A 19,543-nucleotide genomic window follows, 5' to 3' on the forward strand; every position below is an offset into this window, starting at 1 on the left:
CGGTTCAAGTACAGCTTAAGGATAACTCTAAGTTTCCCTCAAGCTCAGTTCCCTATTTCCTTAGCCCACCGCCAGGGCCTGAAACTATCATAGAACGGCTTTAACGTCAGGGACTCCTGATCCCCATCATTTCCCCCTTAACCCATCCTCCCAGTACGCAAGCCCTCAGGGGCTTATCGACCGGTGCAAGACCTTAGGCTTATCAACGAGGTCGTGGTCCCCCTCCACCCAGTCGTTCCTAACCCTACTGTCTCGCGTTCCCCCAAACACCTCTCACTTGACTGTACTGGAACTAAAGGACGCTTTTTTCACCGTCCCCTTGCACCCTGATTCCTATTTTCTTTTTGCCTTCACCTGGGAGGATCCTGACACGCATGCTTCGGGACAATTAACTTGGACTGTTCTACCCCAGGGGTTCAGGGACAGCCCTCACATTTTCGGCCAGGCCTACAGACTTAACAGCAGTGCGTCCTTAAGGCCAGTACTCTACTACATATGTGGATGACCTCCTCCTCTGTAGCCCCTCCCTCTCGGTCTCCCAAGACGACACCTCCACCCTACTTAGCTTTCTGGGGGCCAAGGGATATCAAGTACCCCCCTCTAAGGCCCTCAACATGACCTTAGGGCAGCCCATCACGGTCTACTCTCCTGCTGACTCACAGAGCTCCTTAGCCACCGATCCCTGGCCCATCTGACTCCTCGTCTCCAGCTATTCCATCTGCTATTCCTAGAGAACCGCATCTCTCTCTCTCTACCTCTCCCCGCTTAAACCCTGCAACTTTACTGCCTATACCCTTGCCAGATAAGGGGTGGATCTACATCCAGGACAGGATTGCCCTGCCAGGCAATCTGGTGCACACCTTGATTAATGACATCCACCAATCCCTCCATAGTGGCCCATAGGCTCTCCACTAATTTCTTCAGCCATTGTTCTATCATCCTTCCTTATCTAAGGTAATCGAAGTTGTCCACAGGGCTTGCAAAACCTGTTCTGCCGTGAATTCACAAGGAGGAATCCAGGGCCTAACCAACAGCTCTGAGGTCATCAGCCGGGGGAAGACTGACACCTGGACTTCACTCCCATGCCTCGCCATAAAATACATTCACAGGCTGGATCGAAGCCTACCTCATGGCCTGGGAAACAGCGGACATAGTGGCTACAATACTCATCGAGCGCATCATCCTGAGGTTCGGATTGCCCCGGACCCTCCAGTCGGACAACGGACCTGCCTTCATCTCCAGTGTAACCCAACAGGTAGCTGAGAGCCTCAACCTGGAAACTTCACATCCCATACCACCCACAGTCATCGGTAAGGTAGAAAAGGCCAACAGGCTGCTCAAAGCCCAACTCACCAAATCTACCCTAGAAACCCATCTTTCCTGGCCTACACTTTTGCCTATGGCTCTCACCAGACTCCTGGCTACGCCCCCCGCAGGTCTTCAGGCTTAAGCCCATTTGAATTACTTTACAGCCGGCCCTTTCTTAGAAATCACAGCCCTCCAGCCATTTCCCCGCCTCTTTTATCCTATCTACCTTACCTCCCTCTATGTCGTAGGGATACCCCTCCCTATTGACTGGCCACTCCCCAACTTCTGGGCCACGAATAATATGGTCCATATGGGCCCCATCCGGGGAAGCATACCTATTATTAATGTGTCCTCCCTTACCACCGCAGCGGCCATATCACTAATTCCTCCCTCGGGAATATTTCTCTTGTGCCCTCAGGGAATCTATCGCTGCCTGACCACTAATGACTCCCCTGGGCTGTATATTCATTCTACTATCTCCTTCTACCACCATCTACTCTGAATCCCAGCTGCTGTCCATCCTATTTCCCCAACACCATGGAGGAAGGGCTGCCCACCTCCCATTCATAACAGGGGCAGGAATAGCCACAGGGGTGGCAACTGGAACAGCGGGGATAGGAACCTCCATAGACTTTTTTCTTACAAACTCTCCCAAGCCCTGAATGATGACACGGAACGGGTTGCTGACTCCCTCACAGCCCTACAGATGCAAGTCACCAGCCTGGCAGCCTTAGCTCTACAGAACCGACGGGCCTTAGACCTTCTGACCGCCGAAAAAGGGGGGACCTGCCTATTATTAAATGAAGAATGTTGTTACTTTGTTAACCAATCATATAGTTACCTCCAGGATCAAAGAACTCAGGGATCGGATCCAAGCACAGTGGCGAGACACATCCTCCTGGGGCCTGGACCCCTACAACTGGGTAACCTGGCTGCTCCCTCTGGCGGGACCTGTAAGCATAATCCTCCTCCTAATCTCAGTTGCTCCCTGTCTTTTCCGGTACTTGCAGGGTCGCCTACAAGAACTTGCCTGAGTATCTGTCAATCAACTCCTCCTCCAGCCCTACTCTCGCCTGCCCACTTTCGACTACCCCCATGACGACGCCCCCTGTCAGCAGGAAGTAGCCAGAACCCAGTCGACGCCCCTGACAACATTATATTAAGCAAAAGGTCGGAATGTTGGGCTGGCAGGAAGGGCTACTAAAGATGGCGAAAGTTCCCTCCACAAGACCTGAGCTCGGACAGGAGAACAAAGGCCCAAGCAGGAATCTGAGACCCCCGCCCCGGGCTCCCGTGGACCAATGGGATCCTGATGAGCAGGCGGGATATCCAAATAAGGGAAACTTCCAAAAGACCCCTGAGCTTCCTCCGAGACCCCTTAAAAGCCCCCTCCTCCCTGCCTTGGGGGCGACTTCCGCCACTCTGCTTTCCAGAGTGGCGGAACCTCGCCCGAGGGTGCCCACCTCCTCCCGGCGCAACTTTCCTGGCTCCCCTTCTCCTGAGCCCTGAAACTTCGCCGGAGAGCGTTTTTAATAAATCTTGCCTTGCACCCACTTTGCCTGGTGTTGTGTTTATCTCGCCGGAAAAAACTTTACAGTATCTAGTTGAAAATTTTTGCATCCATGTTTATTGGGATATTTAACTGAGGGTTGCTGGAGGGGAGGTTGTGGGGGGAATGGTTTAATTGGCGATGGACTTTAAGGAGGGCACTTAATATAATGAGTGCTGGCTGATACACACAACTGATGAATCACTAAATCCTACCCCTGAAACTAATAATACACTATACGTTAACTAATTTGAATTTGAGTTTTAAAAAAGTGAAACCTCGGGGGTGCCTGGGTGGCTCAGTGGGTTAAGCCGCTGCCTTCGGCTCAGGTCATGATCTCAGGGTCCTGGGATGGAGTCCCTCATGGGGCCTGGTTCCCTCGATCTCTCTCTGCCTGCCTCTCCATCTACTTGTGATTTCTCTCTGTCAAATAAATAAATAGAATCTTAAAAAAAAAAAATAAAAAAGTGAAACCTCATGGAGATCCTCCAAAAATCCAATTTTCATGAATATCTTACAAAAAGGGAATTGAAATGACTGACTGAGTTTACTCAGTTTATTTATTGCTGACTTCTGGACTTTCTTCTTGTTCTGTGGACTAGATGACAGTGTTCCAATTTGTATGGTTGTTTTAAATACTGTTCAGCCTGATTTCATTTATTAGTATCAGGTGTCCCTAAGTTGCCTTAAGCAAATAAAGTGCTCATTCCTTCCAGTCTCCCATATTAAGCTTAATACATCCCATATTCTAGGTTCTTTTTCTTGCCGACATGAGCGTGCCCAGTTCTTCTGCTGGACAAGAACCCAAGGTAAGAGAAATCGGTGGACAGTGGTGCTCTCTCAGTGGCCATGCTCCAAGGGATCCAGAGCTTTATCTGATGGTAATGCATGGTTTATGTAGAAGTTTCTGTATCTATAGCAGAGAATCCAAGACCATCTTTTGTATGCAGGGGAACCTATAAAAACCCAATTTGTCTGAAAAAAGAGAGAGCTCTAGCAAGGGTTTGGGTGGGGAACATGCTTTCTCTCTGTCTGTAACCTGTAGAAACACCCCTGGCCTCTAGAACAGGCTCTGAAAGGGCCCCGTCTGGCCTGTGGCAACACTGGCTCCATTGGAAATAAAACCCACATGGAGAAACGTACAGAGGAAACTATTTGGGAGAGGGAACTGGGTGTGTTTCAGACGTTAAGTCTGCACAGAAAAATCTCTAGGCTTTTCTTTCTTTCTTTTTTCTTTCTTTTTTTTTTTTTTAAAGAAAAACAAGCCTCTGGAAACGAACTTTTTGAGACATCATTTATGCAGGAAATCTTCCCAGAAGGGAAAAAAAGAAACAGAGCTAAGAAACCATTCAAATTTTAATACCGCCCCCACCCCCATCCCACAGTAGGGACTGAAAGGAAGAAAGCAGCTGAAAACCGGTGAAGTTCACGAAGCTCAGAGGGAGGCAACGAGTGTGCGGAGCAGGGAGCTTCATGCTAAGTGATGTGGGCTTTTCTCTGTGGGCACAGACACGTGCCCTGGGTATTTGCATCTGCTTGTGGCTGGTGAGCATCGGCACAGAAACCACCGTGCTGCTCACTGTCCTACTCACGGTCCCTCTTCTCTTTCACTGCATATGTTCTCGCATCTTCTGAGTGTCTCAGTGAAGAAAGAATAAATTTGCAAAGGGAAATGCCAGTTCCCCAGACCCAGGACCAGCACGTGGGGCCTTCCAGGCTCTCTGCTGTTCCCTATGCCAGCGCAGTGCAGAGGAACCCGCAGGCTGTGTTTGCACCTGACATATTTCACTGGACCCCGGGTGAGTGTATCAACATCTTTGTGCTGATGCTTCTTATTTATTAAAGGAAGGTCCCAACAGCACCCTCTTTACAGAAGTGCTGTGAGAATCAATAAAGGTAGTCTCTCCAACCTTATTTTCATTATCAGATATTTTGTTTCCTAATTGTTCCCCTTAGGAAAACAACCCCACAGCTGTGCTGTCTGCATGGATATGTGCACATGTGTATGGAGGCTCGGTTTACACTGGGGTGATGAAGTTCTAGAACCTAGGTGAGGTTCGGTGGGCTGAGGAGCCGATGACCAAGAAAGAATTCTTGAGACATCTTTGGTGCAAAATGGTGGTTTATTAAAGCACGGGGACAGGACCCATGGGCAGGAAGAGCTGCTGCCCCGGGCTGTGAGGGATGGCAGGTTGTGTACTCTGCGGTTGGGGGAAGGTGAGGGAAAGGGAGGTTTCAACGGAGTCTTCATATGCTAAAGAGGGCCTACGAGGTGCCGGAAGACTACTGTTGTCTTTTAGCAAGCCATTAGCATCAAGATAGTTGGGAAATTCCTGTCTGGCAGGATTGTGATCTCTGCAAGTTAACTATTTGTTTCTCGCTTAGGGCAGTCAGGGGTTCCTGAGGAATGTCCCACACATTACCGAGGGGAGCGGGTGGAGAGGGGGTGCAAGGTGCCAGCTTTTGCTTTGTCTTCAGCCAGCCTCCGGCTCCCTCATCAGGGGCAAGGTCTGTTTCCCCCCGCCCCCCCGCCCCCCCCCCCCCCCGCGTGGTGCCCGAGGAATCAGCCCTCTTCAGGGCCCACTGCAAGGAAGACGGGAAACAAGTTTTTACCCCAAAGTGACACACACCGAGAACTCGGTGAGCACAGCAAGTCCCAGGGCCTGGTCAGTGTGAGGGGAAGAGAGAACAGAGCACACGTGTGGTGGTAACTGTCTGGCCACAGGAGGAGTTCAGGGGATTGTGGTGGGAGTCGTGCCTCCTACAATCACTGGCCTAGGGGCCACTGTGCTGTGACTCATGCTGACTCCTGTGACCATCCCTGCTTTGGTCACCGTCCACCTGTGGAGGCCAGGCTGTCACCACCGTCTGCCTCTGGACATCATGGGAGAGGCTGGATGCCTCTAAGCCTCATTCTCCAAGGCTCATTCTCCCCACCCCATTCCTTCAGGGTCCTGGCCTACTCTTCTCTCTCCTAAGCCCAGCAGCTGAGCTCCCTGTGGTCTTCAGGACAAGCCTCGGGAATTAGCAAAGTGACAGGTGCTCATCACAATGTGGGGCTGGAAATGAAGCACCCCAGCACAGTGGGACATGCGCACAAAAGTAGCCATTACCCTAACGTATGCTGGAACATTTTAAAAGAAGTAGCCAACCAACTTGGTCCAAACTGATCGAAGAGATGTGTGTGTGTGTGTGTGTGTGTGTGATATGTGTGTATATGTGAATATGTGTGTGTGTGCGTAAAGTCACACATTCAAAATGCACTCCCCCTCCCCGAGGCTGTGCTTAAGGAGGCCGCCTCTCAGAATGTTTGGAAGAGCCCACATTGGTCACCATCACCCCGGGGAGAAGCACCTTGAAGGCAGTTTCCTGGGCTCTCCCCTCCCTACTGCTCTGGAACCTCTGAAGTCAGCCCAGATATCTGAAATTTAATGAATATTCTGAGGGAACCCTTTTGCAAAATGAAGTCTACAACCATTAGCTCTAAGATGCCCAAATAGTTCACTGAGTAATAGCATTAAATCAAATTGTTTGATATGTCACACAGAGAAAATAATTCAGTTGTTCATTGATTCCATAAACACATCAGAACCCACATATATCCACGAGCAACTTTTGAATGGTCACATTAAAGATCTTGTATCCTGAATGCACTTCAAGTTTCGGAGGCAAGATAAGGCATAAAATTGTCAAACAAAGTGACAGCTCTTCACACCTCCAGGGGAGGAGTCCACCCCACCAGGAGCCACAGTTGCAGATGTCAAGCTCCTCCTGGTTCAGGGTCACCAGGAAAGCCAGGACTCATGCATGTCCTGGATGCATGAAGCTTTACTCCTGTGAAGGAGACACAGCAAGAGCAACCTCAGTGTGAGCCTTGTTCATAGCTGATGTGGGGCCCTGGTCTGTGTGCACCTGTTCATGCTACAGATAGAGACTCAACACCTCTCCTGCAGGTCTGTTCAAGATCCGGAAAACTAGGGTATGCCCGAGGGCCACTGGTGTGCATGTCTGTGCAGGACAAAGGAATACACAGTGGGTCTGAACCAGGGGAAGATACTCCCAAACGAGGAGATCTGCCTCGCCCAGGCTGTGAGAGCTCCTTTACTAAACACCTTTACCAACAAAAATTCAGTATGGAAAGTGGCTATGCATGACTCAGAAGTGAGATGGAGCCCTAAGAGATTTCCACAATCCTATATGGCATCTTAAAGGCTGATAGGTAGAGTTTGGGATGGGAGGAAAGTCGAAGGAAAGAGCCTGAGACCACGGACGTTAACTTGTTAAGCCAGGTGAGCGCGAGCACTGGAAAAGCCGGGCCCGCAGGGTTAGTGGGAACAGGACAGGAGGGGCTTTGGGTTCCCACTCGGAGTTGGGGGTCTAGGCAGGGACAAGGTGAGGATAGTTTGGACATTATTACGCCCAAATGATACACTGAGGTCCTCACCTTCCTGTACTTGTGAAGTGACCTGATTTGCAGAAGCAATTAAGTTGAAGTCATTAGCGAGGGCTTTCATCCAATGTGACAGATGTCCTTGTAAGAAGAGGAGAGATGCAGAGACAGACACACAGAGGCAAGACCGTGTGAGGACACGTGGGGACATACCATGTGATGACAGGTTGAAGCGACGTGCCTACCAGCCAAGGACACCAAGGATGGCAACACTAGAAGCCCAAGGAATGTGGGACAGATGCTACCCTGGAGGCTTCAAGAGAGCATGGCGCTGAGGACACCTTGATGCTGACCTTCCAACATCCAGAACTGGGAGAGAACACATTCCTGCTGTGTCTGCCACCTGGTCTGTGGCACTTGGTGACGGTGGCCCTGGGAAAGGGACACAGAGAGGTTGGTGGAGTTCACCCCTTGCAACGGGGCTTTCCTTATGCTGTGTATGTGTCGGGTGACCTGGGGACGCTGTTCTGCAGCGTTTTACAATGGTTTCCGGCTCACGTTCTCTTTCTTCTCTGCGAAGATATAATTAAAAACTCTCATTGAATATGTCTTAAGGAAAGCACATTTCTGAAAGACCTGTGTTCAACTTAAAAGAAAACATAGCCTAGAACGCTTTTATAATTGGTGGCAAGTGGCCACTGTACCTGCAGGCTCAGCATGGGGCCATGGGGCGGGGGAGTTCCCCCCACATGTCTCCTCAGTCCCCCGGGAAGTTCCGGCTGATGGGCCAAAGCCAGGAGGGACCACCGCCTCCAGTGAGGTAGCAGGATTTGTCATCAACACACAAGCAGTGCTAGATGGCCCAAGGGGCGACCAAGACAGTGCTTAGAACACAGCAGAGTAGACACAGAATTAAAAAAAAAAAATCTGATACACGATTTTCCCAAAGGAAAGCAGTTAGCAGGCACAGCTGATGGCTTCGCAGGACATCTTTGTCTGTGGCTTGTGGCTGAGCGTGATTCTTCTCTTTAGTGACTTCTGCCAAGGGGCACTCAGACTTCGCTGCTTTGGGCCTCTCGGGGGTGTTCACGTGGCCCAGGTTCTGGAGGTGCCGTGGAAGGGAGGGTGGCAGTGCCGCTGGGGGGCGGGGGAGGGCTGGCAGCTAGCACCATGGGCCTTCTTGCCATGTGTGCCCTGCCTCGTGGGGTCTGTCTGTACCACCGTCCTGGTGGGGGGCTTGCTCCGCTGCTTAGGCAGGGGGAGGGAAGATGCTTGTCCCTGTCTGCGCAGCCGGGACCTGCCATGGGGTATCTCTGTCCAGCCTTTGCACATGTTGTTTGAATTTTAAATATGCAGACGGAGGACTCTTTCCCAGCTGGGGCAGGCCCACTGCTGACCTTCAGTGAACCTTGGCCAGACAGAGGTCAGGATGAGCAAATGGAGGAAAGATAGCGTGGCAGATAAAAAGGTAAAGAGTCTGACTTCACGGCTCGGACCCTGATGCACCGGATCTTGAGACTGTATTACCACCTTGTGAAACCCTGCCTGCCTGTTTCCTCATCTGTCAGCACCTACCCCAGAGAGCTGCTGTGATTAAGTGGGTTACTGAATATACGGTGCCTGGTGCATGGCACCAGTGAATATTAGCTAGAATTATTATTTAAACTCCTGGGAGACCCCATCACCCCCTGGACCGAGGTCGGAGGGCAGTTCCAAGGAATGGGTGCTAATGGCTCCAGGGCGGGCAGCTGTCCGGGGCATCCCCTGCAGAGCGCTGAGCGAGGCAACGGGGTGAGCTGTGTCATGGAGTGGTCTGTCGCGATGGGTGTGCAAGCCGTGGCCAAAGGGGGAGACCGAGTGCAGGACTCAGGGGTCGCCGCGGGTGGGCACAGTTGCCTCCCGCTCCCAGACGCAGCTGCGTGGTCCCTGGACAACGGAGTCCACGTGGAGGCTATGAGAAGGTTACGATAAAGACGACTGAAACGACTGCCGACGCTTCGACCCTCAGCCTGAGTCATCCGAAGATAAGACCGTGCGGGTTGATCATGTGGGAAATGTGTTCAGAGACATTTACATCAAAAACACTTGACTCTCTAGAGGATTAAAGAAACCCTCCTCCTTAGTGTTGGCCCCTTCCGCGCGTCTTATTATTTTTAAGAAAGTGAGCCATGAGCGTGAGGCCGCTCTGGCGACCCACAGCTGCGTCATTGCGACCCTTCGGCGCAGACCTCCTTCCTCTGCTGGAATGCTGCAGACACTGAAGGAAAGCAAAGCGTCTCTGCCTTGGAAACGGAGTCAATCCAGACGGCTGAACTTGGCCTGGGGCCGGGGGGAGGGGAAAGGTCTGCTGCAAGTTCAGGCTTGTTCTAAGCAGTGGAAATGCGTGAGCTCCTCAGTTTTCAAATCCACCCATGTACGGGTAAAGAGAGGCTCATGGAGGCTAATTAGTCTGCCAGGGTTGCATGGTCAGTGGCCGAGCTGGGCGTGGCCGGCGGGGGATGCTGATGCTTTGTCCGCCTCCTTGGCCCACTTGTGAATGCACGCCCTGCCCGTCTCCCTCCTGAGGCTGCTTCCTCCACGCCCCCCCCCCCCCCCCCCCCCCGGGACTTGTTCTGCTCACACACGGGCAGGCCAGCCACATTGGGACAGTCGTGGCGCTGGGGTCTGGGGACATCACCAGGCTGGACTTAGATGCTTGGGTAGGAACATCATCTCCTCATGCCTTTAGCATGGAGACCTGGGATCCCTATCTTAGTGCTCAGGCTTGGGATGAGGCCACACTGTCTTGCAGCAAGCCACAGAGGGTCCCAAGCACGAGTGCAAAACAGTCTGCCCACAGTGACCACCTACATTCAAACCACACCTAATTGCCTCCTGTCCTTTTCCTGAATAACCTCCAGGCTCCCTGGGCACCCTGGGGCCCCCCTCTCAAAACCACCCACAGGAAGATAAATAAGTTCCTTCTCTGAGAAGCCCTCTCTGACTATGGAGGTTAGTAGTACACGCTGGGCCACAGGTTCCAGACATTAGTCAAACACCAGTGTAGCTATTGCTGTGAAGCTGTTTCTTAGATGGGACGGGTCTTTTGTAATCGGTAGACTTCTAGTAAAGCTGATTACCCTCCATCATGTGATGGGCCTCACCCACCAAGCTGAACGGCCCAAGAATGAAGACTGGGGTCCCAGAAGGAGCAATCCTGCCTCAAGACTGGAACGCAGAGACCCTGTCTGAGTTTCCAGCCTGCCAGCCTGTCCTGCTACCTTCACACCTGCCAAACACATAATCCTGAGCCAGTTCCTTAAGACGAATCTGTATATATGTATATACACATCCTCTTGGTTTTGTTTCAAACACTCCCAAACATGGCTCAGTTGTTCAGCGTCTGACTCTTGATTTTGGCTCAGGTCATGATCTCAGGGTTGTGGCATCGAGCTCCATGTCGGGCTCCACGCTCAGCAGAGAGTTAGCTTCTCTCCTCCAGCTCCCTGCCCCTCCTCCTGCCCATGCTCACACTCTCTCTCTCTCTAAAGTAAATAAACAAATATTTACAAATAAAACGAAACAAACGCTCCCAAACAGTGAACTGCTGCTTTCTCTGTGCTACCATGATACTCACACACACCTCTACTTGTGAGTTCACTCAATATGCTCTTTTTACTTTATGCTAGTATTTCATCGGGGTTTCCCTCTTTCCTGTGATTTCAATAATCCATTGACAAGTGTGAGCTGAGCCCCTTGAGGGTGGAGGTTTGTCATGCTCAGCTTTGTCTGAAGGTACTCTATAATCACCTAGTTATAGAAGGTACTCTATAATCGCCTCCACGAATTGAGGAGGAACCAGAGCCTTATTGGTTGTAGGAAGAAAGAAGAATCCTGGATAAAGGAGCAGAACAATCTCCAAGTGACTGCTGCCTTGGGTCCAAGTTTGAATCTCTGTGGATGGTCTGGGTGGCTTAAGGCAGCTATCTTCACAGTCCGTACTAACTCTCTGATTTCTTTTTTCACTCACACATTCCAGTCTCACTTTAAAACATCATTTGTGGTTAGCAAAGCACATTTTTCTGATGGAACCACATGTTCAGTAATTAAGCGGTTGCATTATCCGTCAGCTTAGCCAGGAGTTCCCAGGGAGGATGGTGGTCTGATCAATGGGCAAGCAGAAAGGGTATCACAATTGGGGAACACAGCTGGGATTTTGTTTGGTGTCCGCTTCAACTATTTATGAATGACTGGAGACATGAATCATGCTCTCTTCCTTTCGTCGGATACATCTTAATTAGGAAGAAAACAAGGAAGGCAAGGCTCTTTCTGGGACTTGGTATGTGTGAGGCAATTTTCTAGTCTCAACTTGACTGCCTTAGAATGTCTTCTCTCAGGGTCCCGAACTCTCTGCCCTGAAAGCCGCCAGGGAAGTTCCATCTCCGCCTGGTCTTTGCCCACAATTCCTTAGAAGAATGCACTTTTCACTCCAGTGGAGAAAGCACCGTGAGATTCTTTTTCCCCTGGTGAATTGAATTTGTCTTGGACCCTGAAGTCAGAGCTATAGAATTCTTTGTTCATATTTTCCTTTTATAACCAGATATGAGATTTCTTGATGCAGATTTCTCTTGACAGCCGGATAACTGTGTTGTAGAAGAGAAAACAAAGGTACAAAATAGGTGTGCCTGAAAACTGACTTCTGTTCAATTCTTGGGCCATCCTGGCCATTTGCTCTTCTCCAAAGATGTTCATTAAGAAAAGCCATTCTACAGCAACCTCTTTGACCTCAGCTGCAGCAACTTCTTCCTAGGAACATTGCCAAAGGCAACGGAAGCAAGGGCAAAAATGAACTATTTGGATTTCATCAAGATCAAAAGCTTTTACACAGCAAAGGAAACAGTTAACAAAACCAAAAGACAACTGACAGAATGGGAGAAGATATTTGCAAATGATGTATCAGATAAAGGGCTAGTATCCAAAATCTATAAAGAGCTTAGCAAACTCAACACCCAAAGAACAAATACTCCAATCAAGAAATGGGCAGAGGGGGCGCCTGGGTGGCTCAGTGGGTTAGGCTGCTGCCTTCGGCTCAGGTCATGATCTCAGGGTTCTGGGACAGAGTCCCGCATCGGGCTCTCTGCTCTGCAGGGAGTCTGCTTCCTCCTCTCTCTCTCTCTTCCTGCTTCTCTGCCTACTTGTGATCTCTCTCTGTCAAATAAATAAATAAAATCTTTAAAAAAAAAATCTTGCTTCTTATAAAAAAAAAAAAAAAAAGAAATGGGCAGAGGACATGAACAGACATTTCTGCAAAGAAGACATCCGGATGGCCAACGGACACATGAAAAAAATGCTCCACATCTCTCAGCATCAAGGAAATACAAATCAAAACCACAATGAGATACCACCTCACACCAGTCAGAATGGCTAAAATTAACAAGTCAGTAAATGACAGATGTTGGCGAGGATGCGGAGAAAGGGGAACCCTCCTACACTGTTGGTAGGAATGCAAGCTGGTGCAACCACTGTGGCAAACAGTGTGGAGGTTCCTCAAAAAACTGAAAATAGAACTACCCTATAACCCAGCGATTGCACTGCTGGGTATATATCCTAAAGATACAAACGTGGTGCTCCGAAGGAGTACGTGCACCCAAATGTTTATGCAGCAATGTCCACAATAGCCAAACTATGGAAAGAACCTAGATGTCCATCAACAGATGAATGGATAAAGAAGAAGTGGGGTATATACACAATGGAATACTATGCAGCCATCAAAAGAAATGAAATCTTGCCATTTGTGATGATGTGGATTGAACTAGAGGGTATTATGTTTAGCGAAGTGAGTCAGTCAGAGAAAGACAACTATCATATGATCTCCCTGATATGAGGAAGTGGAGATGCAATATTGGGGGCTTGGGGAGTAGGAAAAGAAAAAATGAAAGAAGATGGGATTGGGAGGGAAACAAACCATGAAAGACTCAATCTCAAAAACAGACTAAGGGTTGCTGGGGGGAGTGGGGATGGGAGAGGGTGGTGGGGATATGGACATTGGGGAGGGTATGTGCTATGATGAGTGCTGTGAAATGTGTAAACCTGGTGATTCTCAGACCTGTACCCCTGGGGATAAAAACACATTATATTTTTATTAAAAAATTTAAAAAAAAGAATAGCCATTCTATTTATTTATTGTGTTACGTTAGTCACCATAAAATACATTATTAGTTTTTGATGTGGTGTTCCAAGATTCATTGTTTATGTACAACACCCAGTGCTCCATGTAATATGCGCCCTCCTTAATACCCAATACGACATGGATAGGACTGGAGATTACGCTGAGTGAAAAAACAGCCATTCTTGAATATTTACTACATGCCAGGTTCTGTTCTAGTACCTTACAGGATAGACAATTTACAGACTCAACAAATTTGTTGCTTTCAGACTGGGAATCAGAGGCAAAGGGAAGTGACTTTAGTGGAGGCCTCTCTCCACTCCTCCCGAAATGCCACTGACTGCAGAGGACACCGCTCCAGCTCTCAGTTCTCTCTTCAGAATTTTTGGATTACATCTCCATCTGCCTATGAGGTGCCTCACACCCGGATGTCCTAAGGCACCTTCAGGTCGACCTTTTCCTAGCCTGAGCGCATTGTCTCTCCCTGCATCCCTGTTGCTTTGCAGGGGCCCCTGCCTTAGTGAGTGGTCACTCTGCCCACTGGGTGCCCTCATCAGAAATCAAGGCATCATCTCTGCTTCCTCTCCTTACCTCCTTCCTCACAGGCAAGCAATTCACCAGTTGCTTTGTCCTGCCTCCTAACTATCCCTAGAATGGCTCCTTCTTACTATAATAACCATCATTTGCCAAACCCAGGCCATCTTGACAGTTTTCACTCTTTTCAGTGTGCTGGGACCATTTTCTTTTCAATTTTTTTTTTTCTTTTTTGGTGGGAGAGAGAAAGTGCATGTGTGCAAGCGAAGGAGAGGGACAGAGGGAGAGGGAGAGTACAAATCCATGCCCAGAGCAGAGCCCAACACAAGACTCAATCTCATGACCCTGAGATCATGACCTCAGCCGAAATTAAGAGTCAGAGTCTCAACGAGGCAATTTTTTTTAAAACATAGAAATAATAGACATTTATTTGCCTATTGATGCATAACAAATCACCCAAAAATCTGGCAGTTGAAAACAACAAATATCATTTCATAGCTTCTGAGGGTCAGAAATTCTGAGGCACTTTGACTGGGTGGTTCTGGCTCGGGGTCTCTCTTGAGGCTACAGTCATCCTGTACAGCCATCCTGGGGTGGAAGACATCAGTCCCTTGCCATGCGTCTCTCTGTAGGGTGGGTAACAGCATGGCAATGTATCCCTCTTCTCTCAATCAGAGAAGCTTAAGTGAGAGAACCCTCTTTGTGAAGAAAAACCCAGCAAGGAGAGTTGAGTTCCATGCACTGAGAGGACTACTGGGGCAGAGCCAGGTCATCCTGCCTATAGTCTCCTCCCAGGAGACTGTCAAGGGGGGGCAACCCCACATTTCGCAGGTGTGTTCTGCAGCTGGCTCTGAGCCCTAACTCTGGAGGCACCTGGGGCAGAAGGAGTAGGTGGTTCTGTGTGACCCTGAAGTAGCCCAGGTCACATGACGACCTTCACCCTGTGCACATCTCCCACCCATGCAGCCCCACCCATCAGGCAGTGGTGTTACCTTTCTTTCTCTCACACCCTCTTACCGGCCCCTCTTAAAGCTATACTCGGGGGCCGTTGACCCTCTTTTCCCTGGAGAGAAGCAACATGGGGAGTATTTGTGACAGGAACCAGGTGTGGGCCGTGGGTGATGGCCCCTGGTCTTGCACTGTCCTCCCTTACTCAGCCTTGGATACCTGGAGGAGGAGGGTTGGAAGTCTATGACATCACAGGAAGTCTCTCCTGCCTGCATAGTGTTTTCTCATCCCTTGATTTTGAACTAGAAGTCCTGTTGTGATGAATGAGGATTTCCAAACAGAAGTTTCCCCATCGACAGCAAAGAGGTACCCACAGTCACAATCCCCACTCTCGAACTCATCACCGAAGATGAACACATGCAGGCAGGTAATGTAGCAATAAGATCAGATAGGTCAGAGCCATTGCAAAATGCTTGTCTGGAGATTCAATGACAACAGGTCAGAAGACTTAAGTAGTTGCTCTGTCTCCACTGCCCTGCGCCTGGAATGCTCCAGATTAACCCTGAGAAATAGGCCTCTACTTTAGTCTTCACTCCATGGCCTGACAGTTATAGGAACTTCAATGCAGAGAGAGGAAGAAAGAGACAAAGCAACATGGAGAGACAGAGACAGACAGACAGAAACAGACAGAGGCTATGTTGCTGATTTTGGGCCCCGAGTTACAGGTCAAAGTGTTCATCCTTTCAGCATACAGGCAAAGTGTGACTCTCCATGGAGGCAAGCTCTTGCCTATCAGCCCATGGCTCGTCTGTGGCCCCGGCCCTCTGACTCCCACCTCCCATTTTTGCTCATCATGGTCCTTGCTGCAGAGCAGGCAGGCTGAGAGATACAGCCTCTCTGTAAGTGACCTGATCTTCCAGCAACACCCAGGGCCATCCAGGGGCCATTTGCAGTGTTGGAGCCCTGGCTCCGTAGGAAGACTATGAAGAACTCCAGGTGTTCCTGGCCTCCGTGGTGTTGAAATGGCCAGTGGGAGGTTGCTGGAGATGCCAGGGAGAAGTGAGTCACCCCAGGAGGGCTGGTGTGTAGCTGTGGGATTGCTGGGTGAGGAGGGCAGTAGCAATCAGCAGAGCTTCCAGAAAGCACATGCCAGTTTCCTCCACAGCACGTGACCACATGACCCGTCAGAGACCATTTCATCTCAGGGGTTATAAGAAAGTGGAATGGCACCTGCACGAGGAGGCATGCACAGAAATGCAGCAATTTGCTGAGACGGGAGGGTCCTATGAAATGTGGGTAATTATACGAAGTTTATGATGAAATAATAGTGATTTATTGAGCACTTGCTGTATACTAGCAACTCCTTAAGCCTTGACATGTTTTATCCCAGAGCCTCATAAAAATGCCCAAGAGGCGAGAATTCTTACCACATTCAATTGATGGGTGGGGAAGCCGAGGCTAAGTAAGATTGTTTAAGATCACCAAACAAATGAGGGGCAGGGGAGGGATTTAATTTGATCTTGATGGCTCCCTCCACCGTTCCCTTATTGCCTCTCTGGGTTAAATAACCTTTGGTTTTTGTCAGGGCTTAAAGCTCCGTGTTTAAAGTGACCAGTGATTTTTATTTGAATCTTTTTCTTTTTAAAATTCATTTATTTTATAGAGACAGAAAGAGCATGGAGGGGAGGGGCAAAAGAAGAGGGAGAGAGAAGCTCAAGAAAACTCCATGCTGAGTGCAGAGCCCAATGAAGGGCTCCATTTCCATGACCCTGAGATCACAACCTGAGCCCAAACCAAGAGTTGGCCTCTTAACTGACTGTGCCACCCAGACTCCCCCATTTGGATCTTTTAAACAGAGAAAGAGCAGGGCACCGGGCTTGAAAAACTGGATTTATTCCCTCTGAGGATCCGAATTCTCCCTCAGCTGAAAGAGATGCTCCTGAGGGGTTATTTCTGCTCCCCAGGATCCTGGCTCCTGGAGTAGCCCAAGCAGAAGGACCACAGCAATTGCAAAGCCCTGAGGAGCCACCATGCACCACATGTGCCATCTACCACGTACCAACTGCGTACGGTGTCTGAAGCTGCCACTGACTTCACAGCAGTGGAGGTTTCACTTACCAGGACTTCACCCACCTTGCCACTGGGAATGGCCATTGTAGACATGGTCACCTGGCATCAGAGCATGTGTTTATGACCATTAAGCAAAATGCTAAATATTTGAGATAAATAATATTTGCTTTGGGCCAGTTTTCATATTTCCTGGGTCTCACAATATGGAGCGGGCGCTCTCTGAATGCAGGTAGAATAAACAAATAAACTGGCTTGATCTCCAGATATTGTTCCCATGTCATTGTTGAGGAAGCAGAATCTTTGACAGGTTAAACGACTTGTCCAGTATCAGAAGCCAGGAACCAGAAAACTGATGTCCTATTTCAAACAATGATATGTTGTGATTTTTTTAAAAGTGAAAGATGATGCTATTCCAAGCCTATGAAATGTGTTAATGAAGTAATTGCAGTGAATTAATTACAGTGAAATCCAAGAACATCAATTCTGCAGAATGCTAGTGGTGTACTATTGAACATATATGCTCCTTTCTTGTAAGCACTGATATTTCTAATTTGGACTTCCTTCTCACAGGCTTACCCATTATTTAGCACATTAATGGGTCTGACTAAGCCACTTCAAGAAACAGGTCGGGACAGGTGGGTAACATGTGCTAATGCTCGTTTGCCAGAAGCGGCCAGGGACAAAATCGCTCCAGCAACTGTGTACCACCTCTGCAGATGTGTGCAGAGCTAACCGACTCAAGCTTATCTCAATAAGTCACTTGGTATCCAAGGGCCAAGCAGCCTCTGGATTTCTACTGCAAATGGTGGCTGTGGTAGAATCCAGTTGGCTTTTGTTACTGTCATGCAGGGAGAGGGAGGGAAGGAAGCAGGAAATTGGACTAAGTCAGAACTCTGAGCTCAAGCTCCTCTTCCCTCTGCCTAATATGTGAAGTCCCAGTCCCAGTCTCAGTCTTGTGCTTTACCCTTCCTCACCATCTCCATTCCTGCAGAGGGCTTGTGTGTGTCTCTATACCCTCACTGTCCGCATCACCAATCTGAGCCCTTCCGTCCCATCTTGCATGGCTATGCCATCTCTCATGACTATGAGATGAATATCTTGCCTTATGTTTCTCTTCCATCTCTCATGGTATAGATCTATTTGGTCTTCCTGTATTGGTGTGTGATCTCTCATGACTCTACACTCATTTTGCCTTCTCGTGTGGTAATACAACCTCTCACGACCATATGTCCATCTTGTCCTTCCAAGAGAACCTAGTAGAGGGTAGTTAAGAGCAGGCTTTTGGAGTCAGAAAGGTATGGGTTACAAGACCAGCTTAATCACTGCATTTATTAGGAGAAGCTAGAGCATGCTGTGGTAGCAAACAAACCATAACATTTTAGTGAATGAACATAATAACCATGGCTAGAAGATCAGACCTGTATCCGTCAGGGTTGGGTTGTTAAAAATGGAATGTTCTCTAGTTGGTTGATACAGGACAGTCTTCATTTGGCTTAGAGAGTCACTGGGAATGCTGAAGAAACAGATTTTGTGTTCAGGTTTTAGGAATGTGTCCCAAAGGCATATTGCAGCACTGACTTTTCTTTTCTTTCTTTCTTTTTTTTTTTTTTTTTTTTTTTCAACACTGACTTTTCAGATTAGGAAGCCATTGGCTCCAGAACCAACCCTCCATGATAAAAGGCTGCCAGGAGGAGGTAAAGCCAGTCAGAAAATGGAATGTGTCTACTGGCACAGTAGACCCACAGTAGCAAAAGGGATGCCCTGTTCCTTTTTCAGTGGACAGTCAAGGTAATGACTAGGCACTGAGACTGCTACTAACGCTGGTGTTAAAAAACCCAAGAGCCTCTTTGACTGTGCTCACCAGCAGAAGCAACAGAGGCACACCTATCTCCCTCCTGCCTTCCAGATCTCACTTGAGAGCATCAGATTGTCCTTGGTTATGTAGAAAGACCCTGGAAGCAAGATGGTCTGAGAAATGTGGACTGTATATCTCCAAACTCCAGAGCATAGATCAGTGCTCTGAAGCAAGGTGGAATGGAGAAGGATTGGGAGTTAAAAGAGAAAAATATGCACATGTACATACAGATAGCTTATGTGTGTATTTGTATCTCTTCATTTGGAAAAGACTCTTATTTTCATGCGATGTCCCATTTTTCTTTGGTAATATTCCTTTTTTTAAAGTCTACTTTGTCTAATATTAATGCCACACTAGTTTTTTGTGTGCTTACCATTTTCTTGGTATGTCTTTGTGCCTTTATATTTAAAATATGTCTCTTACCAAAAAAAGATAGTTGGGTTTCACTTAATAATTTCTACCTTTTAATTGGAGTGCTTAGTCCTTTTTACTCAATACAATTATCAATAAGATTGAGTGTAAGTCATGTATTTTACTTTGCATATGGTAGTACTTTTAGTCAAACAGTTATTTATCTGTTACAAAACAAGAAAATAAAAAAAAAGGTCTTTTGTATTTTTCCATCTATTTAACTTTCTTGTGTTCTTCAGTCATTTTTATAGATGTGAGTGTCCATCTGGTATTATTTCCTTCATACTAAATAACTTCTTTTAATATTTATTGTAACAAAGGTCTATTGGCAAT

The 19,543-nt window shown here is 48.3% G+C and overlaps 1 long non-coding RNA gene across 1 annotated transcript; it reads left to right on the forward strand.

Moving 5' to 3' along the window:
• The first annotated feature begins 742 nt into the window (after positions 1-742).
• Positions 743-2,861, forward strand: LOC131833409 (uncharacterized). Its single transcript, XR_009354447.1, has 2 exons — positions 743-1,255; positions 2,319-2,861. It is a non-coding gene; the product is annotated as an uncharacterized LOC131833409 (long non-coding RNA).
• Positions 2,862-19,543: the final 16,682 nt, after the last annotated feature.

This window comes from Mustela lutreola, chromosome 6, assembly GCF_030435805.1.
Source record: "Mustela lutreola isolate mMusLut2 chromosome 6, mMusLut2.pri, whole genome shotgun sequence".
Taxonomy (NCBI): domain Eukaryota; kingdom Metazoa; phylum Chordata; class Mammalia; order Carnivora; family Mustelidae; genus Mustela; species Mustela lutreola.